The sequence below is a fragment of the Sphaerodactylus townsendi genome, linkage group LG02 (assembly GCF_021028975.2).
Source record: "Sphaerodactylus townsendi isolate TG3544 linkage group LG02, MPM_Stown_v2.3, whole genome shotgun sequence".
Lineage (NCBI taxonomy): Eukaryota > Metazoa > Chordata > Lepidosauria > Squamata > Sphaerodactylidae > Sphaerodactylus > Sphaerodactylus townsendi.
In genome coordinates this window covers 114,927,082-114,941,634 of record NC_059426.1, presented here as the reverse complement: position 1 = coordinate 114,941,634, position 14,553 = coordinate 114,927,082, and the positions used below count along the sequence as shown (strand labels likewise).

General features: G+C 41.2%; 1 protein-coding gene across 9 annotated transcripts in view; it reads left to right on the top strand.

Annotated features, from left to right (window-relative positions):
• The window catches only part of PHF21A (PHD finger protein 21A), a 194,807-nt gene that overhangs the window by 80,108 nt on the left and 100,146 nt on the right, over nt 1-14,553 (top strand). The gene's annotated exons all lie outside the window — the stretch shown is intronic.

Sequence of the window (14,553 nt, the reverse complement as noted above, 5' to 3'; positions counted from 1 at the left end):
TGTAAAAATACCTTAATTGCACAGTAAGAATGGAGTATAATCTGTCCCAAGGGTTTCATGTAGATCCAAAACTCTTCGAATATGCTTGTGTGAAATTATTCATTTTAATCTTGAGCAGCAAATATGTCTTGGTTCTTTTGAAAATTTAAATTCTGATGATTTAGACAGTTAATCAGTCACTAATATTTAAACTCCCCTCACATTTTGTTTGTGAGCTGCATGTCTTTTGCAATTTGCAAAGGATATGAATGATGCAACAAATAATATATTACAGGCCATGAATATTCAAGATTCTTAACGGCATTATGTATAATTACTTTAAACCATGAAGAAATGTGATTTTGCCCAGTATCTCTCAGTTTCTGCAAAATTCTAAGTATATAGACTGGAATCCAAATAAATGTTTGGGCTCATGAAAGAGACTTGAGCAGGACCAATAGATTTTTTACCTTGATGTGATCTGACCCCCTTCCCCCATATAAACTGCTTTTGAAACTGTCCTCAGTTTCAAAATGTTTAACCGTGTGGTGGTAGTGCTTTTTAAAGTAAACAAATGAGTAGCTTCCTTTGCTCACTGGAACTGGATTTGAGAAACTTTGTTGTTGAAGTAATGAATTTTGTTTGGTAGCCTTATATTGAATTCATAAGGCCTTCAAAAAACTACTATTCTGAAGAACAATAAGAGTGTTTCATGACCACTAGTTTGGAGAATGCTCCCCAAGTAGTTGTAAGTCTGTGTTTTGTTGTGGACAAATACATTTTACTGGTTGTTGTGGGCTCTCTGGGCTGCGTTGCCGTGGTTTGGTAGATCTTGTTCCTAACGTTTTGCCTGCCATCTGTGGCTGGCATCTTCAGAGGTGTATCACAAAGAGAAGTGTGCACTTCTCTCTGTGATACACCTCTGAAGATGCCAGCCACAGATGCAGGCAAAATGTTAGGAACAAGATCTACGAGACCACAGCCAGACAGCCTGGAAAGTCCACAACAACCAGCTGAGTTTGGCTATGAAAGCCTTCGACTGTACATTAAATACATTTCAATTCCTCCAGTAGTAAGTGGGAGCGGTAAGTGGGAATGTGTCTGAAGAGCAGCATTACCTAGGGGTAAGAGAACGTGAAATTTTAGGTAAAGATAGTCCCCTGTGCAATCACCAATTCATTACCGAGCCATGGGGTTATGTCTATGTTTAGGGGGTGGTTTACCATTGTCTTCCCTTGTCGTCTACACTTTACCCCCAGCAAGCTGGATGCTCATTTTATTGAACTCGGAAAGATGGAAGGCTGAGTCAACTTTGAGCTGGTTTCCTGAAACCAACTTCTGTCAGAAATCAGCTCAGGTTGCGAGAAGAGCTTTGACTGCAGTACTGCAGCCTACCACCAGATAGCATCACCATGAGAAATCATTGAAGAGCTAATGTGACTTGTTTATTGAAGGATCAGACAGGAAATTGCTGTGACATGTCCCATACAAGTTCATGAGAAGCATTAATAAGGCTAGAATTGTTAAGCACATGAAACAAGAAGCATCAACATGGCTTGTAAAAAGAAAGTATTTTAATTGTGTAATTAGCTTATGGAATGCATTTCTTAAATCCCTTTAAAAGGGAACAGAGAAAGTCATGGAATATAAGCCTATTCAACTTGATAGCAAATGGAATCTTCATATTCTGGTAACATTCCTGAATACCAGTAAACAGAACAGGATTCTTGTCTTCATACCCTGCTTGTCAGTTCTCGTAGCCTTTTAAATTAGATTGCCAGATATTTGGAAATGTACTGCTGGATTAGATGAATGGCTTATCTCATTACCTCTTCTGATTCTATAGTACAATAGTATTTATTCTGCTGAATGCACAGGTCCATATTCACAATTACCACCAACCAAAAGACCATGTAGGGTTATCTCTTCCCACTACCATTGCACACCCTCTGTTTATCTGGAGTACATGGAAGGGCTTATAAATCTGATGGAAAACAGTGTACCTCAAGAACACCATTTGGCTAGATGTTAAAAAAATACATTCCTTTCTGTTGTAAGTTCCCTTAAAGTTTAATTATAGTTCTGCAAGAGAGGGGACGGTTAGAACTTCTATGTTAAAGGTTTTTTTAATATACTTGCAAGGAATTTTTTTATGGATTAGCTTTCTGAAAGCTGCAGCTTGGGTACTACATATTTGAAAGTACTGAAAGGGACTTTTAGAGGACTCCTTTCTGCATTTTGTTACCAGCAAATTCTCATATGGAGAAGTGGACTACAGCATACAGGGAAATTACAGTAATCTCTGTGGCACCCATCCGTATTCCAGGAAAGTGTTTTTTAAAAAAAAGAAATAGGGGTATTTCATCATTAATTGGAATCCAAGATAAAGCTACCAACTTTCTTTTGTACACACTGTACAATTTGTTCATGGTTATTATATCAAGGTTGTGGATATGTAGAAGTTCTGTGTATGAGGTTGGATCAATGCATACCATGGAAAGAAGTAGTGGAATGATCCACTGTCTTTTTTTCCTGCCCTGTCTACTTGATTATGTGGGATCTTCATACCTTGTGAGCATCAATTCTTTCCAGTGTGTGTATCCAGAAATTCATTACATGGCAAAGCCCGGATGCCACCTCCAGAACTGTTTCTTTCAATTCACTGAAATGGTCCTTGGTTAGCTGATAGCATTTCCAGGTTTTGATGCCCTCTTACCAAACATACTTTCAATTTTGCATATTATTGTAGTAGTAGTAGTAGTAGTAGTAGTAGTAGTAGTAGTAGTAGTAGTAGTTGTTGTTGTTGTTATTAATATTAATTCGATTTATTAGACCGCCCTACCCCCAAAGGGCTCAGGGCGGTTTACACTTAGTGTAGAGTAATAGAATATGGGATAGTATGTTGACAACATAAACCCACTGTATTTCTGAAATAATATTAAGCTTCATGGCTGCTGGAAATGAATTGTAACTTGCATTATTTAAAGAAAAATTATGTTTACATTTTCTGCTTCAAGAATCCATTGAAAAAAAACCTGTGAAATTCTAAGAACACTTTCCTGGGAGTAAGTACCATTGAATAAAACAGAGTAGAATTCTGAGTAGACCTGCTTAGGATTGTTCTATTGAGTCATGGTCACTATATTCTGAATCCAGTTCTCCCATTAATCACTGTTTAGAAGTTGCTTCCCTTTTCTTGTGCAGATTGAGCAATGCTTCCCAGAACACATGTGGGGCTTGGCCAGGATTTCCCTCTGCTGCCCTTGTGTGGGCCTCATCTGGGCACTGCCCTCAGCCCTGCCTCACCTTACACATGCGAGGCCAGGCATCACCATCTGCCTTGCCTCATGTGGAACTTGGTCAGGCTGGGCACTGCTGTCTGCTTTGCCTTGCTCAGGGTTTGGCTGGATGCTGCAATCTGCCTTTCCTTACCTCATGCTGATTCAACTGGGTATCAGCCTTGTCTTGAATGAATCTTCTCATGCATAGCTCTGGTGAGTCAGGATCTATCTCCCCTGACTGGCTGGATGCCATCTCTCCCATCTTGTTCAGGGCTTGGTTGTGCTGGGTGCTGCCATCTCCCTCACCTTTTTTGGGTTTCAGATGGTTTGGGCACAAGTGCCTGTCTTACTTTGTGTATGCTGAGCCAGGTGCCATCACCTCTCCCGTCTCACCTCTCGTGTGGGGTTGTGGCTGAGTCTCCTCTGGCTGGCTGGATACCACTCCTCCTGCCTTTTGCATGACTTTAGTAGTCCTTCAGTCAATCCCCCAGGAGGCATCCAGGGGCTCTTAATGATCAGTTTTGGTCCTGCCTCTGTTAGGTAGACTGAAATGTGTAATGAGCCCAAGGTCACTCAGTGAGTTTACAGGTCAGAATGGGAATTCAGCATCCTGGTACGAAACAGTAGTACTCCACCACACTTGCCTTGATGGGGCAGACCCTGTATAGTATTTGTAAGCAGCCAGACCTATGCGAGTCATTTAAGTCATGAAGTATCAAGTTGCTCATATGCCTCCTCCCTCAAAGATCAAAACAGTCCTGAAAAAAGCCTTATCCCCGTGGTGGCGAACCTTTGGCACTCCAGATGTTATGGACTACAATTCCCATCAGCCCCTTCCAACATGGCCAATTGGCCATGCTGGAAGGGGCTGATGGGAATTGTAGTCCATAACATCTGGAGTGCCAACGGTTCGCCACCACTGCCTTATCCCTTTTCCCTGCCTTTTACTGACTAAGCATGTTGTTGTGCTTACCTAGCAACAACCGCTGGAGGCATCCATTTCTTAAAACTGCAGGCAGTCCTTTTGGGATTTCGGGGTTTTATAAACCCACATGTTTTTGCTTTTGTTATTTAATTTTTTGTGCAACTCTGGGGGGCTTTTCAGATTTGTTGAAAGACCCACCCTGGCCCTTCACAATTCCAGTCTCCAGATTTAAATATCCTCAGATTTTGCTAACTTTGCTATTACAATATACAAATGTGGATCTAGAAGACTTGTTGCGGAATCCCATTCTCCCCCTCCCCACACACTCTTCCTCGCTGGGCCAGCTGCAGTTCCTGTGCTTGCTTTCAGTCTCCCATACTCTTCTGCTGCTACCCATGACCATGCTGAAAGTAGAAGCATTCTCTGTGCTTGTGCAGAGAGTGTTCATTTATTTTGGGGTGAATCCCCCCCCCCCACCATGTATTTAAAACTTCAGATTTTTCTGCAAGCCCGGGAAGGCCCCCCAAGTTTGCAGAAACATCGGTTTAGAGTCAGTGTGGCCCTAATCTTCAGATTTAGATATGTGCAGATGGGAGCCATACTTGGGAAATAGAGATGATGATGATGATGATGATGATGATGATGATGATGATGATGATGATGATGATGAAGATGGAGGAGGAGGAGGAGGAGGAGGAGGAGGGCATCTCTGGAATTGATTAGGATTTGTAGTGCATTGCAATTTTGATTGTAGGTATCACCAGTTTTTAATGCATTGTATTATACCATATCTTATTGTTTCTACTATACTTTGTCTTAATTTGTTGATCACATTGTTTTCCAATTCTGTAACCCTACTCCTGATGCAGTGCTCAGTGGTTGTCTAAAAGTGTCTGATTGGTACTGATTTATATCCTGTAATCTGCCTTGCAGCTCAACAAGCAAGGTGGATTATAAATAAAATAAGTAATAATGTCTACAGCATTAGTTGCTCTCCTCTGTTTCATCTGCTTTGTTCTTCAGTTCATCATCATGAACTGCATTGGTTCCAAGGAAAGAACCAGCAGGAGTTGGATAGCATTTGTTCCAAAACTTAAAAGAGGCCACAGATTTAATTTGTTCTCCTGTCACATTGTCAAGCTCCTAAAAGACAATAAGATATTTCATTGAACAAATGAATAGTATTATAACAAGCAGTTGTGCTTAGAAGGCAAATTCAGACTGTAACGTAGGTTTTTGTGTGTGTTAATATTGGTGAATTGTTCTCTGAAGTCAGCATGATAATGCATGTGTCAGTAAATTCCTCAGCTAGTTTCGAAGGCCCCTGATAGTTTCAGGGCAGTTTGAAGGGATGCCAGTGGATGAGTCATATTAACTTACAAATTCATATGTTGAAGTAGAGAGGGAAGGTTGTATATTGATAAAGAGCTAAGGGATGGGAGCAGAGTAAGCTTTAATAAGGTCTGTAGTGCTGTTATAGGATAATTGTATAATGCTTTGACTTAGTATTCTTTTAAGACTATAATGAAAAAGAACAAAATTAAAAACTTGGTATAGCTGTGCATTAAAAGTGCAATGGGTGTTAGTTGGCTATCTGTTTCCTATTAAAGAAATATTAAAGTATTTTATTTTTACATTAACTCCTACCCTGAGTTTGTGGATTTTCCTTCCTATCTTACAGCAGTCCTTTATGATCTCTGAAAATACACTGCTGACTGGGGAGTGGGTAGCATGTGTACCATGGAAATGTTAATCTAAATAGATAAAGGTGGAGTGAGCTGACATTGCTACCAACTTACAGTAACCCCATTATGGAGTTTTCAAGATAAGAGATGAGCAGAGCTGTTTGCCATTGCCTTCCCTTGTGAAGCAATCCTACTCTTCCTTGATGGTCTCTTAACCAAGTTTTAACCATGGGCTAATCCTACATACCCTCATGATAATTCCTATGTATAATAGGTTAAGAGGGTAGCTGTGTTAGTCTGTAGTAGACCAGCTACATTTGAACCCCCAAATTTCCATTTTTTCTCATGAAGGCACTTTTTTTTCCTTTTTGGAAATTTGACATTTCTAGGAATTGGGGGAAATTGCCATTCCTCCCTGTTCCACTATCAAGGACCTCTGCTTACTGCAACCTAGTGACTCTTAAAAAAATGCCTTTTCAGGGATTGTAGAGAGCCTCTGTGGGATGGAGAAGATGGGGGGGGGGAGTATTAATAAAGGAGCATACACTGATCTCTAGATTCCCTCTAACTCCCCATACCAAGCGGTATGATATGTTGGCTCCCTCAAGCACGCTCGTTGTCATTTATCCAGACTGGTACTCCACAGGATGGATGCAGAGGTAAGCAGAGAACTGGTGTAGTGTAGTGACTGGAAGAAAGAAGCGCAGTTCAGGGGACCTTCTGCTTCAGATCTCATCACTGGTACAAAATCACAAGGTAGCCTCAGGGGAACTACTTTCTCTTTCAACTTCAGACTGACGTCCAAAGTATGGAGGAGGTAATACTAAAATACTTCACAAGGCTGTTGTGTATGAACTAAACATATAGCGCACAGGAACCCTCCCCCCCCCTCAATAAAATAACTAGGCACTTCATGTTAGTAGTTTCGTCATGTATTAAATAGTAAATTGAACTCCTAGTTTTTTAAAAATTACTTAAGATTTGCAATTATTGAACTGATTACATGGGAAAATATACAGTTTAGTATTCTGCTCTATGTGAGACCGTCAGTATTTGTTTTAGATTTTTAAATTTCAAAATAGGATAAGAGAGAATTTTCAAAAAAGAGAGATTTTCAAAATAAACATGAAACACTTCATAAGTTCTTAAGTTTTCTGTACTTGGAGGTGGCCTACTTAAAAAAGGAAAATAAGAGATGATGCCTTAAGAGTTAAAGTGACTGTACAACAATATTTCAATTCTTATACATTGTAAGAACAACTCTTCATATTTTAATATATAAAGCTATGTATCTAGGGCAGTTTTGTTTACTGTCCCTTTGAATTTCTGATCTGTTGACATGAACAGCTCTTGTGTTGTGAAATATGTTCAGAGTTTTCTTACAGCAGATGTTTGGATGGGGCCTTTCTGTTTTCTCTTTTATGTTGCAAGTCTGTAATCCTGTCCATTCCTACTTGAGAGTAAGACTAATTGAACTGTGAGACTTCTGAGTAAACTTGTCAGTGGTTGGGCTATAAATAATGGGATTGCCTCTTCACAAGGAGTGAGGCACAGCATTCATGTCTGGCCACTGAACTGTATTGCTGTTTATCAAAATGCATTTTGGAGCGAAGTAAGCATTCCTTACTGATATGACCATTATTGTTTCACTCCTTTTTATCTTCAAGGCAACAGTACTTAAAGTCCTAGCTAGAGGGAGTCATTACTCAGAACTTCAGTGAGATGAAGAACGGAAAGTATGCTTTTCCACTTTTCTCTGGTTTCCTAAAATTCACTAAACACTGTATGGTTTCGGCAGAGAAATGCGGAAAAGGTAGCACTGGCAGGCACAGCATTTCACTTGCAGAAAGAGTCTTGTTCCCCCTTCTGAATTTTCTGTGGAAAGAGCTCTGTGAATAGCTCATGAGACAAGAATTTTGAAGCATGTTATTGGTGCACAGCAGAAATATACTGACAGCTCAGAAAAATATTTGGAAGAGGGTTGCTTCAAGGAAATGTTTGGCTGCATTTTTAACTATGCATCGGTAGGATGAAGGAAGGCTTTCACTTGCCCTAATTGTTCATAATTTGAAAACAGTTTAGAGTTGAAGGAGATATGCTGGATTGATTCCAGGATAACTGTACCCCTTGTGAGCATCAGCCTGCAGACTTCTCCAGGATAATAACTTATATAGTAACACATTAAGAAAGATGCTGACTTCATATGCCGGGTTTCCTCCATTGCAGTCAATATCACACAGATAATAAATACAAATTAGGTTTGTCGTGCTGGTTGATTAGTCAACAATATTTGACCAAATGTGCTGACATGCCAAGAATGTCACTATGAAGATAATGGCTGCCGACCTCTGTACTTATTCATACAGAAGTTTTAATTTGCAAAATGTTTGACAGTGCTCATTGTGCATATGTCTTCTTGCGCAGTATCTTGTGAAGTAGGCTGCTGCTATTTTGCTCTTGAAAAGGGATTTGAGAGGGAAAGGTAGTAACATGGCCAGAACAACATAACTGTTATACAACTCTGTCGTCCATCAAGTAGAAGTATACTTGCTCTTTTCACCATATGTCTTCTCAATTTGTGCTTTGCTGCAGCCTGCTTCTCCTTCAGTGTACGGTCCTGTGACATTTCAAAGTGCCTGCCCCTAGACCAATAATAAATTACTTTTCTGTTGTTTAACATGAAGGTCTGCCTTTTTCTAATAGTTTGGCATAGTGGAATAACCTCAAGGTGGCTCTAGTCGAAGAGATGCTTGAAGTTCTTAAAGGAGTGTGTTGTTTTTCAGGCTGTGTACTTGATCTTCATCAAGTCAAAAGAAAAGTTGTCCAACATGGTGACTTGTACACTCCTTCATTAAGAAATGTTTATCTTAAAGTACACTTAGTACTTCTGTGTATCCCATTCACATGCTGTAGGAAATATATTTGGGACCCTTCTGTTTTGCTATCTAATGCAAGGCAGTCAGAGGATGAAGGCAGATCACAGAATGAATTTATTGCTTGCTTTGTCCATGCTGCAGAAAAAGAGGAACTGTGAGTGCACTGCCATTCATGTCCATCCATCTTCACCCTAGAAGGTACTTGCACCAGAAAGGCATTGCTTGTGTTGGGAGTGCCCATTTTTGCCCACCTGGAAATAGTAACTACTTTCTGCAAAATAAATAGGCTTTATTTTTCCCAAAAATGTTTAATCTGGCCCTGACAACATGTTTTGAATATTGGTATATGATGCTATTAACATTGACTTGAGAGAGGAGGCTCCCAGTGTCCAATGCAGTATAAAAAGCAACAAAATAAAGGGCAAAAATCTGATTTAAAATGTAGTTAAATTCCTGAATAATAAAGCACAAAGAAGATTCCTAGGTGATATCTGCATGTGGCATTTATTTATTTACAAAGTTTATATTCTGCTTTTCTACCCAGTCAAAAGTTATTAAGGTGGCTAACAATAAAACCAGAGCATTATACAAAAGGATCATAGAGCAAAATATGTAAAAACACAGTAATAGCAATTAAAATAGGGGATTGGTCATTTATAGACCAAAAAAAAGTCTTTGCCAACTGACAGAAGGGCACAGATGAAAATTCCTGAAGAGAAAGAGTTCCATAATTTTGGTACCATTTAGACTCATCTAACTCTGGGTTTGGATGTTTCTTAGACCTTGTAATCTGCATCTCCTTAGTCCTGTGATTTTTGCTGCTCTGTGATGAAGTGAGGTATGAATGGAAAGGATGTCATGTTCCCTGAAGCTTGTTTATCTAGACAAGAGTTTTTAGGCAAGCAATATTTGATCAAGTATTCTGAAAATCATTTACACTACTTGCCTTGCAGAAGAAGAAAACAAACTAAGTAACTGACTGTTTCTTTATTGGAAAACATTTAGGAATTTCTGATCTTGAAGTTGAGGAAGTTATGTCCTCAAATAAAATGTTACAACAGCATGCTAAGTAAAAACTTAGCTGTTGGCCCAGTAGACTTCTTTTCTTCTTTTCTTTCATTACACAGATTGGTTAAAAAAAATCATACGCTTTCTGGTGTACCTAGCTTATATTAACTGTGCTGGAAGGCATTTCAAACTTTATTTACGTTAACAATGGGCTGAATTCTGTGCATTCATCAATGGAGTGAGTTAATAGAAGAAATTTGACTCCTTTCTCTTTTTTGCAGCTGATTTTTCAAAAGAGTATTGCATTCAGCTTGGGAGGGTTGAATCTGGAATTACTCTTCCATACTCTTGAATTGGTGGAGTTTGACTCTGTGGAGCTTGTGCAAGAGGGAGGACCATAATTGCTGATTCTATCTTCTTGCTATATCTCTCCATGATGCCTTGCAAACTGTTCTGGAGAGTCAGTAGTGGCTTATCACATCTCTTCTGTTAATTCCATTAATGGAATCATTATTGGCAACCAGGAATATATCTTCCTCAGCCAATTATCACTAGTGGACCCCATGGTAAAGTCTGGTCAAGCTTTGGAAGGTTCATAAGGGTAGCTAAGATGTTGGATTTGTACTTGGAAAAGTGAATTAGTGGTGTAAAATTCAGCAAGAGTGTGGGTAAATTTATGGAAGGATATTTTATCATTTCAGTTTGGTTCTTCAGTCAGAACTTAGTTATTTTGTTACTGACTATAAGCAGCAGACCAGAACTTCCCAGATGAAACTAACTTTTTTTTTTGGTAGTATTGACTTGTATTCACCCAAGTGAGCACAGCAGGATGGTACTACGTTTCAGAAAGGCTGGAGACCCCTGCCAAGATAAATCCAGAATTTGAATGACCAAATCTTAGAGTCACAAACTAACTGTAATTAAATTAGCCTCATAATTTGCATGATGCATGCGGACCTAGCCCAGTCTCAGTGTTGACTAGGAAAAAGAAGACTGCTTGAAGTGACAGGAGCTCTGTGTGATCCCTGTTATATTCAAGGCTCCTACAACCTCAGGATCTCCAGGGGGAAGATTCTTGCCTGCTCTGCTACAGTTGGCTCTCATTCAAGAGACAGATGTATAGGCAACCAGGAATAACCCCACCCCAAATGGTCTCTTCTGCCTTCTCTTCCTCTGGAGTAAAGAAGGTAGAGAAGCATAGCAGAAGAAACCCACATTTGGAAGATCAATACCTTCCAGATTCTAGTGGTGGTCTAGGTGACTTCTTCAAGGGTTGACAAAATTAAGGATCTAACACTAATGACAGGAAAAACTTTCTTTTATAAGCCTTCAGTTGAACTTCATCCTTCACAAAGAGTTCAGGAAAAAAACTGTGCAAAAAGCAAATATTTTGTGGAACACCCCATTGAAGAACGTGGGAGAAAACATTCAAGAAGAAAGGCAGTCTGGTGGCTCATTAGAAAATCTTTATGGGAGAAAAGGTCTTTGTGTGCTTTAAATAGGGGGAAAGGTGTGCCTCAGAGAATATTAGACCTTTGGTTCCCAACCTGGGGTATGCATACCCCAAAAGGAATGTGGCAGAGTGTTGGGGGGCTATGTGGGGAAATTTTTTAATGGTGATGTGGGATGGGGGAGAGAAAATGGCCCATATCCCCCCCCCCCGCTACTGGTAGGAAAAAAGCCTATGATTGCTTTAAAATTAAGATTTTTAGGGCATCCCTCCTGGCCCTGTTCCCATCCCCATTCACCTTCTGGCTTCAGCACCAGTGTCCCAGCCAAAGAAATAAGCTTTCTATTGAAGTTGCAGATGATGTATTTTTATGCACATTTTCCCTACTTCTGTATTTGTGTAAAGAAACCTACCATGTTATAGGCAGACAACAAACTATGACTGCTAGTCCATAAATGTTCATTGTATTTTGTAGAATAAAAATTTGGGGAGAAACTTAAGCCGTGCCCCCAAAAGTTACATACTAAATTTAGACAGTGGGGGAGAGAGCAAAGAAGTGTATAGAGGGAAAGCTGGAATGAATAGAAACAAATGCCCAAAACAGCTCTTAAAATCTGAGCCATAGCATAAATGTGTAAATATTAAGGATTTGCTCGGTGTTTGCTTGAAGCTTGGACTCATTTATGGGCTTTCTGGGCTGCAACTTTACTGTTTCCAAATACTGCATTACAATAAAGGCAAGCAGATATGCTTCAGAAATATAGGATCTTAAATGAAACAAAAAGAGTGCATAAAAAGGAGTTCAGATTTGTGTAATGTACTTTTGAAATATTGTATTTAAAAATATCTTTTTAAAAAACCCAAAGCCACACTATATTGATATTATTAATAACAATCAACATAATATAGTCTTCACAATTCTTCACTGGCTGGATGTTAAAAAGCAAATAAAAGGTTCAGGGAGGCAAAGCAACAAATATCGCAGGCAGTCTAATGGGGGCAAGGGGGGAGAGATTAACAGTGCAGTCCTAAATATTTTGATGACTGAAGTCCAGTTGAGCTCACTTAGGCTTAATTAGTAGTAGGTGTGCTTAACTTTAGAGCAGTGGTTCTCAACCTGTGGGTCGCGACCCCTTTGGGGGTCGAACAACCCTTTCACAGGGGTCGCCTAAGACTCTATGCATCAGTGTTCTCCATCTGTAAAATGGATAAATGTTAGGGCTGAGGGTCACCACAACATGAGGAACTGTATTAAAGGTTCGTGGCATTAGGAAGGTTGAGAACCACTGCTTTAGAGCTTTTGTGTACTAGAGGGAAACTAATTCTGTACTAGAATACACACACTCTTGATTACAGAACAACAAAGCACTCCACACCATATTTCTAGATAAAGCATTCTTGCTTTAAAATACAAAAGCAAAGGTCTACATAGTTCCCTTTTTTAACATACCCACACACTGAAGTCTGTATCAGATCATAGATCAACTCTGTCTGCTATCTTCAATTATACTATAAAAATCACATCCAGCTAAGTTGCTTTGCTGTTTCTCTCCCTTAGATGATCATATCTAAGAGCCAGGAAACAATCATCTTTAAAGATCGACATCCACCCCTCTGCTCCCCCTGACTTTTTACCAGACTGCAGTTAGCCAGTTAACACAGTAAAGGTGCAGGCCTAGTCCTGCCTGAACAAAACCACATCCAGTGACAGCTGTCACTGATCCAGTTGGATGTCAGGTGTTTTGGCCTGTTGCCCTTTGTGAGTTTCTAATTGGTCAATTATTTTCTTCAGACTCCTTGACCAAGCTTGTTGATCTTTCTTCAGTATACCTTGGCCTGTCTTCCTATAGTTTTCTATGAACTGTGAGTTTTACCCCAGAAAAGAGCTGTACCGTATATACCGGCGTACAAGACGACTGGGGGTATAAGACGACCCCCCCACTTTTCCAGTTAAAGTATAGATTTCGGCACATACTCGCCATATAAGACTACCCCGTGGCAGAGGCAGCGGCGACACCCTGTGTGGCCTCGGCCTCAGGAGAGGCAGGCTGATCGTCGCTTGGGGGCGGGACAAGAGCCCCCGCGTGCAGCGGCACCCCCCGGATGGCCTTCCTTGGCCTCTCGGGCGAGGAGAGCTGGCGCTGATTGTCCTGGGGGGTGGGACAGAGCAGAAGCGAAGCGGCAATCCCCAGGTGGCTCTTCCTTAGCCTCGGGCTGAGGAGGCCTACCGACGTCGATGCGTCAGCGGGACAGAGCAGCGGCGGCACCCCGGGTGGCCTTCCTTGGCCTCGCCGTGGAGGCGCTGGCCGATTGTTGCGGGGACAAGGGACGACGGACATTTCCATCGAGTGCTGAGCTGGGGAAGAGGGGAGATGTCCCCTCTTCCCCATCCAGCCAGGCAGCCTCCGTGGAAACGAGGGGTGCCCCAGCCTGCAGTCCTCATATGGAAGCTGCTCGCTGGAGCTCCTCTCTTGCACGGAGGATGCCTGGCAGGCTGGGGAAGAGGGGAGCTCTCCCGCCAGTCTCTTTTCCCGGCTCTGAATTTCTTAAAGGGGCAATTCCTCTTTGAAAGATTGCTTAAAGGGGAAACTTTCCCCTTTAAGCAGTCTTTGGGGAATTGCCCTTTTAAGAAAATCATAGACAGAGGCTCAGGCTGACTGCCTGAAGGGCAACCTGGAGCCAGCCTGAGCCGAGGGGGATGTGTGGGGCCGGTGGCGGCGGCGGCGGCGGGCAGGCGGGCAAGAGCCGCACAGCAAGCAGGAAAGAGCCTTGGGCTAGGCGGTGGCAAGTCCGAGCAGGGGGTGGGGGTGCCCGGCCTATAAGACGACCCCCGGCTTTTGTTAAGATTTTCCTGCGTTAAAAAGTCGTCTTATAGGCCGGTATATACAGTATGCCTTTGGAAGAATAGGGGAGCCCCCATCTTTGAGTGCCTGGAGGAACTTGGTCAAGGTCCAGAATGATAAGATTAAAGCAGGAGTGAACAGTCTGCTAACCCTAGACTGATAGTAATTTCAATGAGGCTGTTAAACAGGGTTTTACTTACTGTTGTTCATCAAGTGGTCACATGTGCAGTCAGGGATGAAAACTTTGTTTCTTTTTGGAGCTGAATACTGGCTTTTGTTCAAATGCCAGTGTGTTTCTTTCTTAAGTAACATCAAGTTACTTCTGACATGACAACCCTATGAATTAACGACCTCCAAAACATCCAGTCATTTACAGCCTTGCTCAGGTCTTACACCCTGAGGGCTGTGGCCTCCTTGTTTGTGCCAATCCGTCTCATATTGGGCCTTCACCTGCCTTCAACTTTTCCCTGCACTATTGTCTTTTCCAATGCAACTTCTCTTTATGT